This window comes from Phyllobates terribilis, unplaced genomic scaffold (assembly GCF_046119375.1).
Source record: "Phyllobates terribilis strain yellow unplaced genomic scaffold, ASM4611937v1 Scaffold_36__1_contigs__length_13169755, whole genome shotgun sequence".
NCBI classification, from domain to species: domain Eukaryota; kingdom Metazoa; phylum Chordata; class Amphibia; order Anura; family Dendrobatidae; genus Phyllobates; species Phyllobates terribilis.
In genome coordinates, this window is record NW_027362796.1 from 6913318 (window position 1) to 6930530 (window position 17213).

The 17213-nt window shown below is 42.1% G+C and overlaps 1 pseudogene; it reads left to right on the forward strand.

The window, feature by feature from the left end:
* The window catches only part of LOC141182814 (uncharacterized), a 209451-nt pseudogene extending 192568 nt beyond the window's left edge, over positions 1-16883 (forward strand).
* Positions 16884-17213: the final 330 nt, after the last annotated feature.

A 17213-nucleotide genomic window follows, 5' to 3' on the forward strand; every position in this document is an offset into this window, starting at 1 on the left:
CTGATATTACTCCTAACAAATCTTTTCCAGAACAAAAGGTTTTATTACAATTGAAATCATTGGAGAGGGAATCTATGAAGTCTGATACCTCTCTGAATAGTCTGTTTCATAGGGGAAATCCATCCTTTAAGCCACTTCAATCACGTTCCATCTTTTTAGACCAGTTTCAGGATCTTATTGAAAAGGATTTGGTTTCTCTAAACAAATGAAATCACTCATAAAGGAAATAAAAATAACAAAGTAACTAGAAAAGAAAAAATTGCCCTGAGGGAACTCAAAACTAATATGAATTTGACAGTGCGACAAGCAGACAAGTGGGGCACAATAGTGGAATTACATTCTATTTAGCTCAAGCTCAATTTGATGGATTTAAGAAACAAGAAACACGGATGTGTATTTGGAACTAACCTGAGACCCCACCAATTATTTCAATATGGAATTATATATATTGCTACAAAAAGGTTTGAGTACAGGAGCCTTGGATAAAAAAAACTGGCAGAACAGCTCTATGTGGAACATCCTTTCATACCTACAGTACAGACCAAAAGTTTGGACACACCTCATTTAAAGATTTTTCTGTATTTTCATGACTATGAAAATTGTACATTCACACTGAAGGCATCAAAACTATGAATTAACACATGTGGAATTATATACTTCACAAAAAAGTGTGAAACAACTGAAAATACGTCTTATATTCTAGGTTCTTCAAAGTAGCCGCCTTTTGCTTTGATTGCTTTGCACACTCTTGGCATTCTCTTGATGAGCTTCAAGAGGTAGTCACCGGAAATGGTTTTCACTTCACAGGTGTGCCCTGTCAGGTTTAATAAGTGGGATTTCTTGCCTTATAAATGGGGTTGGGACCATCAGTTGTGTTGTGCAGAAGTCTGGTGGATACACAGCTGATAGTCCTACTGAATAGACTGTTAGAATTTGTATTATGACAAGAAAAAAGCAGCTAAGTAAAGAAAAACGAGTGTCCATCATTACTTTAAGAAATGAAGGTCAGTCAGTCCGAAAAATTGGGCAAACTTTGAATGTGTCCCCAAGTGCAGTTGCAAAAACCATCAAGCGCTACAAAGAAACTGGCTCACATGAGGACCACCCCAGGAAAGGAAGACCAAGAGTCACCTCTACTTCTGAGGATAAGTTTATCCGAGTCACCAGCCTCAGAAATCGCAGGTTAACAGCAGCTCAGATTAGAGACCAGGTCAATGCCACACAGAGTTCTAGCAGCAGACACATCTCTACAACAACTGTTAAGAGGAGACTTTGTGCAGCAGGCCTTCATGGTAAAATAGCTGCTAGGAAACCACTGCTAAGGACAGGCAACAAGCAGAAGAGACTTGTTTGGGCTAAAGAACACATGGAATGCACATTAGACTAGTGGAAATCTGTGCTTTGGTCTGATGAGTCCAAATTTGAGATCTTTGGTTCCAACCACCGTGTCTTTGTGCGACGCAGAAAAGGTGAACGGATGGACTCTACATGCTTGGTTCCCACCGTGAAGCATGGAGGAGGAGGTGTGATGGTGTGGAGGGGCTTTGCTGGTGACACTGTTGGGGATTTATTCAAAATTGAAGGCATACTGAACCAGCATGGCTACCATAGCATCTTGCAGCGGCATGCTATTCCGTCCGGTTTGCGTTTAGTTGGACCATCATTTATTTTTCAACAGCACAATGACCCCCAACACACTCCAGGCTGTGTAAGGGCTATTTGACCAAGAAGGAGAGTGATGGGGTGCTACGCCAGATGACCTGGCCTCCACAGTCACCAGACCTGAACCCAATCGAGATGGTTTGGGGTGAGCTGGACCGCAGAGTGAAGGCAAAAGGGCCAACAAGTGCTAAGCATCTCTGGGAACTCCTTCAAGATTGTTGGAAGACCATTTCCGGTGACTACCTCTTGAAGCTCATCAAGAGAATGCCAAGAGTGTGCAAAGCAGTCATCAAAGCAAAAGGTGGCTACTTTGAAGAACCTAGAATATAAGACATATTTTCAGTTGTTTCACACTTTTTTGTTAAGTATATAATTCCACATGTGTTAATTAATAGTTTTGATGCCTTCAGTGTGAATGTACAATTTTCATAGTCATGAAAATACAGAAAAATCTTTAAATGAGAAGGTGTGTCCAAACTTTTGGTCTGTACTGTATATATCATTAATTTCCTAAGATCCACAAAAACATATTTCCACCACCACTCAGACCAATAGTAGCGGGCTTAGGTTCCATGGGAGAGAGACTGGGTGTGTGGATAGATTTCTATCTTCAACCACTAGTACATGAAATTCCCAGCTACATTAGGGATTCTAAATTTGTGGCTACTGTATTTGAAGATTTTTCTATAGCAAGAAAATTATCACTGGCTATCATGCGATGTTATACACACGTGGTCAAAATTGTTGGTACCCCTCGTTTAATGAAAGAAAAACCCACAATGGTCACAGAAATAACTTGAATTTGACAAAAGTAATAATAAATTAAAAATCTATGAAAATGAAGCCTGGAGGCCTGGACAGAAATGATGGTACCCCTGAAAATAATGTGACAAAAGAGACGTGTTAAATTAAGTTGTGTCCACTAATTAGCATCACAGGTGTCTACAATCTTGTAATCAGTCAGTGGGCCTGTATATAGGGCTACAGATACTCACTGTGCTGCTTGGTGACATGCTGTGCACCACACTCAACATGGACTAGAGAAAGCAAAGGACAGATTTGACAAGCAAAGGAAAATTGATGACAAATCAAAGAGACGGATAATACAAATGGTAACAAAATAGCCCAGGATAACTTTTAAAAAGAGATTAAAGGTGAACTTCAAGCTCAAGGAACATCAGTGTCAGATCGGACCATCCGTCGTTGTTTGATCCAAAGTGGACTTCATGGGAGACAATCAAGGAGGACACCATTGTTGAAAAAGAAAATCACAAAAAAGTCAGACTGGAATTTGCCAAACTACATGTTGACAAGCCACAAAGCCTCTGGGAGAATGTCCTATGGACAGATGAGACAAAAATGGAAGTTTTTGGCAAGGCACATCAGCTCTATGTTCATAGACGGAAAAATGAAGCATATCAAGAAAAGAACACTGTCCCTACTGTGAAACATGAAGGAGGCTCTGTTATGTTCTGGGGCTGCTTTGCTGCATCTGGCACATGGTGTCTTGAATATGTGTAGGGTACAATGAAATCTCAAGACTATCAAGGGATTTTAGAGAGAAATGTGCTGCCCAGTGTCAGAAAGCTTGGTCTCAGTCGCAGGTTATGGGTCTTGCAACAGGATAATGACCCAAAATACACAGCTAAAAGCACCCAAGAATGGCTAAGAGGAAAACATTGGACTGTTCTGAAGTGGCCTTCTATGAGCCCTGACCTAAATCCTATTGAGCATCTTTGGAAAGAGCTGAAACATGCCGTCTGGAAAAGGCAATCTTCATACACGGGACAACTGGAGCAGTTTGCTCATGAGGAGTGGCCAAAATACCTGTCGAAAGGTGCAGGAGTCTCATTGACAGTTACAGAAATCGTTTGATTGCAGTGATTGCCTCAAAAGGTTCAACAAAATATTAAGTTAAGAAGAAGAACCATCATTTCTGTCCAGGCCGATTTCATAAGTTTAATTTTTTTTAAAATTCTGTGGTAGCAGGGTTGAAAAGCAATGCCTGACTTTCATTTGTTAATTTTCAGAGATTTTTAATTTATTACTTTTGTCAGATTCAAGGTATTTCTGTGACCATTGTGGGTTTTTCTTTCATTAACCCCTTCATGACTGGTCAATATGGCCATGCGAGGGCTTATTTTTTGGGGGACAAGTTGTACTTTTAAACTTCATTACTAGTTTGACCCTATCGTGTACTGGAAAACAGGGAAAAAAATTCCAAGTGCGGTGAAATTGTAAAAAAAATGCAATTCCACAATTATGTTTTGTTTGTTTTTCCACGTTCACTAAATGCTAAAACTGGTCATTATGAGTTTGTAGACACTAAACATTTATAGGTTCTTTTTATTTAAGTGGTGAAAAAAAATTCCCAAAAAAATGGCGTAATTTCTGAGACCCGTAGCATCTCCATTTTTCGGGATCTGGGTCCGGGCGAGGTCTTATTTTTTGCCTGACGTTTTTATTGATACCATTTTGGAGTCGATCTGATGTTTTGATCGCCCATAATTGCATTTTATTGCAATGTTGCAGCGACCAAAAAAAACATAATTCTGGTGTTTGGAATTTTTTTCTTGTTACGCCGTTTACCGATCGGATTAATTATTTGATTATGAACGCGGCGATACCAAATGTGTGTGTGGGGTTTATTTTTTATTATTTTATTTTGAATGGGGCAAAAGGGGGGGTGATTTAAACTTTTATACTTTTAATTTTTTTTTTTTTTTTAACTTTTTTTTTACACTTTTTGCTTGCTTCTATAGTCTCCATAGGAGACTAGAAGCAGCAACTGTCTGATTGCCTCTGCTACATAGAGGCGATGAGCAGATCCCCCTCTATGTAGCAGAAATGCTCCTTTGCTATTAGCGCTGACCACTAGGTGGCGCTCATAGCAATCTTTTCATGACAACCACTGGGGTCTGCTGCAGACCCTGGGTTGCCATGCCCACCCATCAGTGACCCGCGATCACATGACGGGGTCACTGATGGGCGGGGTAAGTGACACGCTTCCGGCGCGGCCCTGTTAAATGCAACTGTCAGAGATTGACAGAGGCATTTAACTGGTTAACAGCCGCGGGTGGATCGCGATTCCACCCGAGGCTGTTGCGGGCACATGTCAGCTGTAAGAATCAGCTGACATGTGCCCGGTTCAGTGCGAGCTCAGCGCCGAAGCCTGTGCTGAACCAGGGGTGATGGCCTGGGGCGTACTAATATGCCCCAGGCCAGTAAGGGGTTAAACGAGGGGTACTAACAATTTTGACCACATGTGTAGCTCTATATTCATCCATACCACACAGTGTAGCATTAACTAGCCTGAGCTATTACTTGGATACCTATAGCACGTATACAGTAGAAATAAGATTTCATTATCATGTCAGTTAAATTTCTTCTGGATCATAATTATTTCTGCTTTGACAATCAATTTTATTTTTTTTTTTTACAAAGTAAGGGAGTAAGTATGGGCAGCAAATTTTCTCGTCCAATGGGAGGAGCAACACATTTACCATGAGAGCAATATTTATAGCCCAAAAAATCATATCGTAAGGTCGATTTATCGACGACCTCCTCCTGATGTTGGGTGGCACACAGGAGGAGGCGTTGAAATTTGCACAAAATCTCAACAACAATGATTTCAATTTGAGATTCACACTTTGTTTTGAAACCCCATAAAACACTGTACATGGAAATTTTGGTATCAAATAACTCCTGTCTTTGTGTTCTTACAAACAAGCTTTTATAAATGCCTCAAACTTCTGAGTGTGAATCAGACCTGAGCTCTAACGTGATAGAAGATGACAGTCCGGTGAAGACGGGAAACCTATAGACGGCCGGTGGTGATGTAGTCAGTGACGGACTCTGGCCAAATATGTTTCTAGAGCCGTAGTAGATGAAGATGTTGTCCTCATCATGAAGTTGTTATTTCTCATGTCACATGTAATGGATATCTCCTGCAGTATTGATAATAGCGATTCCAGTGTTGGTAAATGAGATTAGAATTAGCAATAAGGAAGATGAGTCTATGAGAAAGGTATTCACTTACAGATTCTGAGGAAGAAACTGCTTGTTGTCTGTGGCCTAAAATATATAGGTTTTATTACTAGATGTAAAGAAGAAAACTACATACTGTAAAACCTAAATCTCCTCAAATGTTTCCTTATTATCTCCAGTAATTGTATTATTACACAGGATTTTTATGACGTTACATCTGCTCAACTTCACATTCAGGTCTCTACAATATCGAATCCTCTCAGTGAAGATCTTCTATATAAGAGAATTTTCCTGAATTACGCATCAAAGATGGATATGGACAGAGACAAGATGGCGGAGAGGATATTACACCTCACCCTAGAGATCCTCTTCCGGCTTACTGGAGAGGTGAGAGATTCTGATGACGTCACATTACATCATTCTTATCTATGGGAATAACAGATGGACAGAACTGGAGAGGTGAGGACTCTGAAAATGTCTGTAGTAAGGTTTATGAATGTGTCTCTCCATAACCAGGATTACACAGTAGTGAAGAAAACCTCTAGTGAGCGCTGTCAGGACCCTGTGCCTGAGGGATGGGGAAGACCCCTAAGCCCAATCACAGGGCCTCCACCTCACCCCCTGATGCATGAGGACAACAATGACCAGAAGATCCTAGATCTCACCTACAAGATGATTGAGCTGCTGACTGGAGAGGTGACACTGCTAGGAATGAGGAATGCTGCAACATTTTATAGTAAAGCTATGAAGGGATCAGGGGGGTGACTGTATCATTGTATGTGTCAGGTTCCTATAAGATGTCAGGATGTCGCTGTCTATTTCTCCATGGAGGAGTGGGAGTATTTAGAAGGACACAAAGATCTGTATAAGAAGGTCATGATGGAGGTTCCCCAGCCCCTCACATCACCAGGTAATAGACAAGACTAAATACACACGGCCTATAATTATCTGTATGTAAAGAATGAATTCAGTCCCTGTATGTGTTTCCTCCAGATCTATCCAGTAAGAGGACAACACCAGAGAGATGTCCCCGTCCTCTTCTTCCACAGGACTGTAAACAAGAAGATCCCAATATTCCTCAGGATCATCAGGTAGATGGAGAGAAGGTGTCATGAGATCTCTCCTGTGATGTGTATACGGCTGTGAAGGTCTTGTGTTCAGTCTTGTTTTACCCACCAGAATTATATGGTTTATACTTATATAATGAGAATGGTGGAGATGGCAGGATTAGAGCTGATCATTAGTGATGAGCGAGTGTATTCGTTACTATTCGCACGGATAGTACGGTATTCGGGTTACTTTTTATATTGCTAGTGTTTGTGTACTCGCCTCGCTATATTCGGATGTCCCGCCCTGCAGTTTTGGCGCCTCCTTTGCAGCCACTAAACATGCTGGGCTTCTTAACCAAACGCAGTAATGCTTCAGACATCTTGGTTGTGGCATTACTGTGATTGACTGGCCACCCAGCTTCATAGGGTCTATTTAAGCCCTGTCGTCGCCATTTTGTGCACATTGCTTCTGGAGCCTGCATTCTATAAGCATAGGGAGAGATTGCTTAGCTGCTAGGGAGAGTGTTTAGGCCTCTTGATAAAACAAAAGCCCTTTTAAGGGGTACCTGCCGTGTATACTAGTTCTGTGTTTAAAGGAGCCGCTCACTAGCTCCATAATACCTTAAAAAAATAGCTCTTTTCAGAGCTGAAGACACACAACAAAGTCATAGTACAAGGAGGGAGAGATTGTGTGTTCTTCCAGTGTCCATATTAAAACTGCTCTTGTCAGAGGCAAAGCAATATTTTTCCAGCACACACAGAAGTAGCATTTTGTGCTGCCTTTTTTTTTTTAGCACCGTTCTATTTTCCCTGCTGTTTTAGGGGTCAGTGCCTGCCTTCTGTCCATATTAGTCCGCTTAAAAAATCATTGAGTGCCCTACACAAAGCAGTAGTCCAATCATTTCCTACTGCCTGGTACAAAGCACGCACCAGGCCATTTTAACCACTATTTTGGCTGTGACAGCTAGCTTGACTTGTGCCATCAACATCTGAAATTCTGTCAACAAAACCCAAAATGTCAAAAAAGACTGTTGTTAAGGGACGTGTCAGTGGTGCGCGAGAAGGCACTCAGTCTGTGTCAGGTCAGAAGAAGCTTGATGCATCCACTATATTCCTGGAAAAATTTCCCGGTCTGGAATTTAAACGTGTGTGGAAACCACAAGAGCGAGAGCAGATTCTGTCTTGGATAGCAGACAAGGCCTCTACGCATTTGTCAAGCAGCAACAAATCTTCCACCACCACACAGTCTACTGTGGATACACAGAAGGCTGGCCCATCCAATCCTGAAGCTGGTTCTCCTTCCTGCAACCATTATCAGTCATAGGAGACATATGACCTGAAGCTTGGCCACTCTGAGGATCTGTTTAGTACGTATCCTATGGTTGGCTCTGGACTATCACTGTGCAGCATTGAAGAGGGACAAGAGGAGGTGGCGTGCATTGATGCTTATGTATTTGAGGACCTATGGCCAGAAGAAAGACACTTGGCAGAACATAATTTTTTGTCTCCAGAGGTGGAGGCTGATGATGATGAGACACGTTTGCTATCAGGTCCGCCTACAATGTCACCTGGGAAGGAGGATGAGATGGAAGACGAGGTAGTCAATGATGAGTCCACTGATCCGACCTGGACTGTTGGCATGCATAGCCATGACATCAACACAGAGGAAGATGGATGTGTAACACCAAAACAGGCACCAAGGAGTCGTGGTTTGCCCAGAGTGAGAACTGGGTCAACTGTTCCCAAGAGCACCCCCGCTGTGCGCCAAGTAAGGGGAAGGGAGCATTCAGCTGCTGTGTGGAATTTATTTTTTTTTCAGAAAGTCCTTCAGAGAAAAACATTGTAGTCTGTAGCATCTGCCATACCAAGTTGAGCAGAAGCCAGGGCAAAGGCAACCTACATGCTCACCATCCAAGGCTCAAGTTCGATGCTTGCAAACCTATTCAGGAGACATAAATACAAAACAAAAGACATCAGCCCACCACCTGGATATAGGAGTACTACCGGACTAAGGCACCCAGAAGGAAAACCCCTCCAGAGACAGGCCACCCTCCGGGCAGCCAGTCTTTCATACTCCAGAGAACGTGCCTTCACCAGGTCACCTAGGATGTTCCTACAAACTTCATCTGCACTTAGGATTTTGCTCTGCATCGAAACTAACACTCGTGCATTCCACGTGAAATACCTGACCACTACACTTAGTATGAATAAAGTGGTTCGGTCCCTTCTCCCAAGGTCTCCAAACGCTCCATAGGCCCACCCGGCATAGGATAGAGTAGCCAGCCATGGCCAACCAATGGAAGCTCCCACCCTGTTGTACACCTCTGTATTAAAGGGACAATGAAGAAGGAAGTGTTCCATGCTTTCCAGCATGTTAGCGCAAGCCTCACGGGGAGCAAATCCTGTCCTCGGAGCTCCTGTACTTCAAATTGCCCCTTACACACAGCTTACCTTGGAAGCAGCGCCAAGTCAAGTCCCAGTACTTCTTGGGGATCCTGCTAGAATTAAACAAACTCACCCCAACCTCCAGATCCCGCCGTGGGCAGTCCTTGAGGACCAATGGACTCTGAAAATGAGAAAGCAAGACCCTCCTATCGAGGAGTTTCCTCTGGAGGGACCTCACCTCCCACATTCCCAGATCCCACCGGTGGATCATTTTCAGAACCGGGGTAACATAAGCAGGGAGATGCCCATACAGTGTGCGAAGATCTTTCAATCTTCCCCCTGAAGATTGATGGCTGAAACCATCCCTTGCAGGATAATACCCATTGAGGAGCCCTCTCCTTCCAGAGGTTTGCCACGTTAACTTTCAAGAAGGTGTTCACTAGGAACACGACGGGGTTCACCATATCCAACCACCCTAGGCTCCTCATGCGGTAATTGACCTCCGGCTTGACTAGGTTCAGTCTATTCCCCCATAACATCTGGAAGAACAGACTGTAGACCCGTGTCCAGAGAGGCTTTGGCAAGACACAGACGCTGCCCAGGTAGATTAGCAAGGGGAGCAGGAAAGCTTTGCACAGGCCAACCCTTTCCCTCAGACTCAAAGACCAACCCTTCCATTGGTCCACTCTTTGGGCGACACCTTTGATTCTGCCTTCCCAGTTTTTCATGGGGTAATCACCCTGGCCGAATTCAGTGCCCAGGACTTTGGCGTGTTCTTGGGGTTCGGGGAGGGTGTCTGGAAGATCAAACCCGGGATCTCCGCCTCCCAGCCAGAGACTTTCACACTTATCCTGATTGACCTTGGACCCCGATGCCTCCGAGTAGCGCTCCTCTTCTGACATCACCACCATTGCCTCCTCTTGCGAATAAATAAAGACGGTGACATCATCCACGTAGGCAGGCCACTACCCTCAGGATAGCCTCCGGCGCCACCCTGCCCATCCGCACCCCTGCCAACGATCCACAATCGATCCTTCTGAGGAAGGGATCAATTGCAGAGGCATAAAGCAAAGGGCTAAGAGGACAGCCATGTCGGACACCAGATCCTACTCTGAAAGGTTGTCCAATCCACCTATTTGTTTCCCTTGACTTGACTTGGTGCAACAGCTCTCCAAGGTGTGATCACACCTTTTTAGATCCAGACTAACGAGCAGATCTAATTTGATGCAGGTGTTAGTTTTGGAAATGAAAATTTACAGGGTGATTCCATTTTTTCTTCCTCAGAATTGAGTGATTCCCTCTGCTTGGTCTGAAAAAAATTACTCTTACTGGGTACCACATTTTTCATCTTGATTTCCTTTAGTATTTCTTAAAGCCCTAAAGTTGCCATTTGAAATGACTTTAGTTTTGTGCCATGTCTGTGATCTGCTTTTTTTCAACAACATTAAACAACTGAATGAACATCCTCTGAGCCCAGTGGTTCCATAATTTTTGCCATGGGTTGTACAATGGAATCGTTTAAGAGGGCCGTTGTAGATCAGTTGCTGAAAACATCACCCTCAGATAATGCTGGTGGCAGAGGTACCAGCTCTTTTCAACACCAAGGGATAATGGGGAGAGACACGAACACCAGCTCCAACGGAGGTGGGGGGAAAATGTGCCCAAATTGGGCAATTTTCAATAAACCAGCAAAACAGCAAGGGCTATCTGTGCCTTTAAAAATGCCCAGGAGGGATAAGTTGCAGAACATGGTCAAGGGTTACTTTAAGTGACCATACGTGTGTCCTTTCTGACACTTCAGTTCCCTTTAATTATTGGGTGTCTAAGCTGAACACTTGGCCCGACCTCTCTTTATATGCCTTGGAGGTGCTGGCCTGCCTGGCTGCTAGTGTGGTGTCAGAGCGTGTTTTCATTTGCGCTGGGGCAATCATCACTGATAGGCGCACACGCCTCTCCACGGAAAATACAGAGAGACTTACTCTGATTAAATTCAACAAGGACTGGATATATCCACAGTTCGCAATCCCTCTAGATGAAAGCAAGCCAACCTAAATTCACCAAAAATGCAGATTCATGCTACTGCTGTTAAAGTCACCCCCTTCCATTAAAACAAGATTCCTTCCTGTGTCAACCATGACTCAGCCCATATGGCTAATCTTTTCAAACCCTATGCACATTGTACAGTGGACAAACCAGGACAGTATTCCTACTCCAGCGTAACTACTATTTGTGATTGGAGACCCTTGGGATGGTGGCTTCCTGTGTCAACCATGACTCAGCCCATTGGGCTAATTTTTACAAACCCTATGCACATTGTGCAGTGGACAAATCTGTAATGTACAGTGGTCCTACCAAACTAATATTTATCGTTGGAGGCCCTTGTCACAGGTTGTGCCACATTTTGACTGAGATAGGGGATACATATTCAATAGAAATTTACACTGACTGTTGATGACCGACTGATGGCCCTCTGAAAATTTGAATTGAGGGCCACAACTACTACAGTACTCCATCGTAGATAATGTTTGACACGGGAGGCCCTTGTCAAGGAATCTCCCTGCACTTATGACACAGCCCCCAGGAGTAATTTTTGGAAGTACGATGCACATTCTGCACTGGACCAAGTAGTACAATATCAAGAAGTCTTCTCTTCCTATATAATCTGGGGAATATTGACAATCAAAATCTCGGAGCCATTTGGAGAAGCTTCACCAACCCATCCTGGAGGGGAGCACCATAAATCCTTTGTCCATTGACTTGCACAAGTGATATATTTGAGCTCGTCATCCAGTTGACTAGTGCAGCTTTATTTTTCCGGTTCACTGAGTTCAGCCATACCTGTGCAGCTTTGTTTTTCCGGTTCACTGAGTTCAGCCATACCTGAGGATTGGAGGTCGTACTCACTGCTACCTTCTAGTACTCCATGTCTCTTGGCTTTTTTCTCTGTAGTCTCTGCCCCTAAATGAGTTAAATAATACAGTGAGGGCCCTACAATATGAGTAAGTGAGGGCACTCTCAGATGTACACGAGGGACCTCCAAAATCTCTAGAGGAGGGCACTTCAAAATGTATGTTACAGGGCCACACGAGGGCTCTCACAAAACTCAGCTTTCCTTGCCTACTGCAAGACCTCTGAACATTTGAATTTAGGGTCGCAGTATCACATGGTGGTGAAGGAGGAGGGTCAAGCCCAACGCTGCAATGGCCACATTGTAAACTGCTATTGAATATGTATTCCACTATCTGAGTGTCAATGATGGAGGGACCGCCCAAATGTCTAAGGAACAGCTGTCCCTCCAAAACGCATGTTACAGAGCCACCTGAGGCCTCTCAAAGGATCAACATACCTACTAGTACGTTCTAGATGTGCTTGTAAAGTGCTGGGGAATAGCGAACTGAAAAATGATGTATGACAGAGGGACCTTCAAAATGAATAAGTCAAGGCCTTCCCAATTGTAAAAAGTGACAAAAAAAAGCCACAGCAGTATGTGTGAACAAAGGCTAAAATGGATATTGTTTGGTTTCTCTGGTTTATTTAGCCTTATATACAAGTGATTGTGCAGGAAAAACTGTTTCTTAACCTTTTTGGCCTGATAAATGCAATTTAGGTTAGGTTTGGTAGTTGTTCTTGTGTGTCTGTAAAAGTGGCATAATACTGCGACAAACTTATTCCCAGAAACCATATGTGAGTCAGAAATGCATGCAGGCTCATTCTCCAGGCTCTTCCCATTCTGTTTCATCACTTTCCCATCCATTTGAGCCTTTTCCTCAGGCCCCCAGACCTCTTTTTAGGGTCCAGCAGAAAGTAACTCGCATTTCCCATTGACTTACATTGTACTCGCTATTCGGAACGAATACGCGAATATTACAAAGTACTCTTTACGAGTATAGCGATTACGAATATTACGGTACTCGCTCATCACTACTGATCATAGATGTGACTTCTCCATTTGTCTGTGACTTGTACAATATTTGTTTCAGGGTGAAGATCTGACCCATATTAATACTACAGAGACATATGTGAGGGGTGATGAGCGGTGTAAAGAGGAGATTCCTAAAGATAACCGTCCAGGTGAGTAGTAACCACTAAATGCAGAGAAGTCACAGATTCTTCTCAGACACAGGCTGTGGCTGGTTTACCGGTCAAGTAGTCCAGCTGTATCACGATCGTGTGATCACCATTTTGCATCTAGACCAAAACATTGTCCTCCACCAAAAACTGTTCAAATGACTTTGGACATTGAAACTCCTCAAATGACTTTGGACATTGAAACTCCTTTTCTATAGAACTTACAACCTGGAAGATCCAACTACCAACTGAAATTAGAAGATCCTGACTCTTACCTGTCCAGATCTGTAAACTACCAATCCAAATGACAGCACATGTAGAAAGTGCTGACAAGTTAGAAAATCACTTGAAGAAAAATATTATGATGGATCTGTAAGAGAAAGCGGAGGGTAATGATGCTGTTGGCTTCCTAGATCCCTGATATCTTATTGGATGAATCTACCTTCTCTCCCTTCTGTGCTACTGAATGTGCTCATATGGTCCCTACAAGACCAGGTCCAGTCTTTATGACCAAACCTCGCTTTTATGATCGGCAACATTAAACGTGCAGTGAGGGCCTAGTGTGAATATCTGTATAATAACAACGGAGTTTCCCTTTACCCTGACTTTTCAATTTCTTTTTAAACCAAATAACTTCAAATAGATAAAGTATACAAAAAACATTACACCTGTGCCATGATATATCTCTAAGCTGTGAGTGGCTGATGGCTGTAATATACATTTATTCACGCCTGCAGGAGATATGTTGGCATGACTCAAGCCCTGGTTTCATGGATTCACTCCATGTCATAAATTATATTATCGATCGTAAAGAATTTAGATACAATTTATCCTGAAATGGGGGCACTAATACTTTCTCTACTCTTCTGGTCAGGACTCATAGTAGCTCCAACGGTCTACCATAAATAAGTGCAACTCTGGTTTAGTGTTGGAGTTCTCCCCTTCCCCCCCCTCCCCAAACATACATTCTTGTTGAGGATATAACGTGTTTTTCTATTGTCTTTTTTTTTTTACAGGTTAATTCTGTATGATAGTTTGATTGTGGTGGGATCGGCCTGCCTCACTTAACTCTGTAATTCCCTGGTAGTCTTTCAAAAAAGGTCTCCATTGTCTCTTCCAAATGCCCGAGTTCTAAATTTAAGACACCTCAGCTCTGCACTATTATAAAATGTTCTTATTAAATGTATATTTCTTTTTGAGACTTATTTGACAGAAAATATTGGCCCTTACTATAGTTTAAATTGCCAGGAGCTACCAAGAAGCATACTCTAATTAGCCCAGAGAGGTTTCACCACTAGTTACTCTCTCTCTCTTTTGTTTTTTGATCTTTTCATTAGATGTGTTATTGTTTATAGTCAAAGTTTTGCCCATCACCCTTTAACCCCTCTACATGGATCTGTACGTACACAAAGACCCCTAGGATTGGACTTAGTGTTGCCTGCTGTTCTGTGGTGTGAGATGACAAGAAGAATAGTCAGGTAGCCGGATCAGAGCCAGGAGGGCAGAGAAAATACAAAATCAGAAGACACAATAGTAGTCAGTAAACTGGCTGGGATCACAAGAAGAAACTAAGAAGAAAATACACAACACGATAGCTGAACACAGAGGACTTAACCAGTGGAGAACAAGGCTATATCGGGCAGCTTCCGGCATTATGCATGAGCTTTAGTAGGGTGTGGTGCTTTCCATTTGAGTTAAGTAGGGAGTATATTTCACTTTAGAAGAGTGGATATTTCTGGATTGGTTTATGGAAGCCATGTTGCTTTTCAAGAGTTTTTGAGCCACTAATGATGTGGAAACCTCTGTTTTTCCATTGACAGACGATGGACCTGAGTGGAGGCTTGTTTTTTTGTGATATGAGTAGAAATTTTTATTGGTATCATTTTCGCATATTTCATATTTGGGAGGCAGAATGAACAAACAGTTGAACACCAAACTCTAATGGTTCATGCTATGAGGTTTTCTATTAGACTGTCAACTGTCATTGTCTTGGTGAATAATTTAATATTTTTACATAACTTGCCATTTGTACCAACAGTTTAAGTAGAAATGTTCAAAAATATAAATTTCAAGAATATTTTATTCAAATATATTTTTTTTTACTTAGCAGATGACTGTACTAGGAGATCAGAGGGACAGCTGACATCTTCAATTTTCAAAACAGATGAGCTTGAGATCTCACAGGATAAAATTGAAGTGAATGCTATTACTCCAAATATACCATCATCCCTTTACAGCAAAGATGTGTCATCTGATCCTTTGAAACAGGTCCTATCTTCTGATTCATTACCAACTACTAAGGAAAATCAAAGTCACAAAATAAGCATTAAAAAACTAACTGCTCCCAAAGCTAAGAAGCGATTTGCACGGTCTGAATATGGAAATAGTTTTCCCCTCAAAAAGTTTTTTCTTAAACATCAAAAAATTCACACAGCAAAGAATAGATTTTCTTGTTTCAAGTGTATGAAATGTTTTAACAAGAAAGCGAGTCTTCTTAGTCACCAAAGAACTCACACAGGAGAGAAGCCTTTTTCATGTTCAGAATGTGGGAAATGTTTTACACTGAAACCAAATTTTGTTACTCACCAGAGAACTCACACAGGAGAGAAGCCTTTTTCATGTTCAGAATGTGGGAAATATTTTACAGAGAAATCAAGCCTTATCAAACATCAGAGAATTCACACAGGGGAGAAGCCTTTTTCATGTTCAGAATGTGGGAAATATTTTACAGAGAAATCAAGTCTTATCAAACATCAGAGAATTCACACAGGGGAGAAGCCATTTTCATGTTCAGAATGTGGGAAATGTTTTAACCAGAAATCAGATCTTGTTACACATCAGAGAATTCACACAGGGGAGAAGGCTTTTTCCTGTTCAGAATGTGGGAAATGTTTTTTCCAGAAAGCGAATCTTGATAGACATCAGAGAACTCACACAGGGGAGAAGGCTTTTTCATGTTCAGAATGTGGGAAATGTTTTAACCAGAAATCAGATCTTGTTACACATCAGAGAACTCACACAGGGGAGAAGCCTTTTTCCTGTTCAGAATGTGGGAAATGTTTTAACCAGAAATCAGAACTTGTTACACATCAGAGAACTCACACAGGGGAGAAGCCTTTTTCATGTTCAGAATGTGGGAAATGTTTTTTCCAGAAAGCGCATCTTGATAGACATCAGAGAATTCACACTGGGGAGAAGGCTTTTTCCTGTTCAGAATGTGGGAAATGTTTTTTCCAGAAAGCGCATCTTGATAGACATCAGAAAACTCACACAGGGTAGAAGGCTTTTTCATGTTCTGAATGTGGGAAATGTTTTAACCAGAAATCAGATCTTGTTACACATCAGAGAACTCACACAGGGGAGAAGCCTTTTTCCTGTTCAGAATGTAGGAAATATTTTACAGTGAAATCAAATCTTGTTAAGCACCAGAGAACTCACACAGGAGAGAAGCCTTTTTCATGCTCAGAATGTGGGAAATGTTTTAACCAGAAATCAGATCTTGTTACACATCAGAGAATTTACACAGGGGAGAAGGCTTTTTCATGTTCAGAATGTGGGAAATGTTTTACAGTGAAATCAAATCTTGTTAAGCACCAGAGAACTCACACAGGAGAGAAGCCTTTTTCATGTTCAGAATGTGGGAAATGTTTTAACCCGAAATCAGATCTTGTTACACATCAGAGAATTTACACAGGGGAGAAGGCTTTTTCATGTTCAGAATGTGGGAAATGATTTTTCTGGAAAGCGCATTTTGTTACACATCACAGAACTCACACCGGGAAGATGCCTTTTTCATGTTCAGAATATGGGAAATGTTTTAACAACAAATCGGCTCTTGCTAGACATCAGATAATTCACTCAGGAGAAAAGGCTTTTTCATGTACAGAATGTGAGAAATGTTTTAACCAGAAATCAAATCTTCTTAGTCACCAGAGAACTCACACAGGGGAAAAGCCTTTTTCCTGTTCAGAATGTGGGAAATGTTTTAACTGGAAAGCGCATCTTGATGGACATCAGAGAAGTCACAGAGGGGAGAAGCCTTTTTTATATCCTTAATGTGGA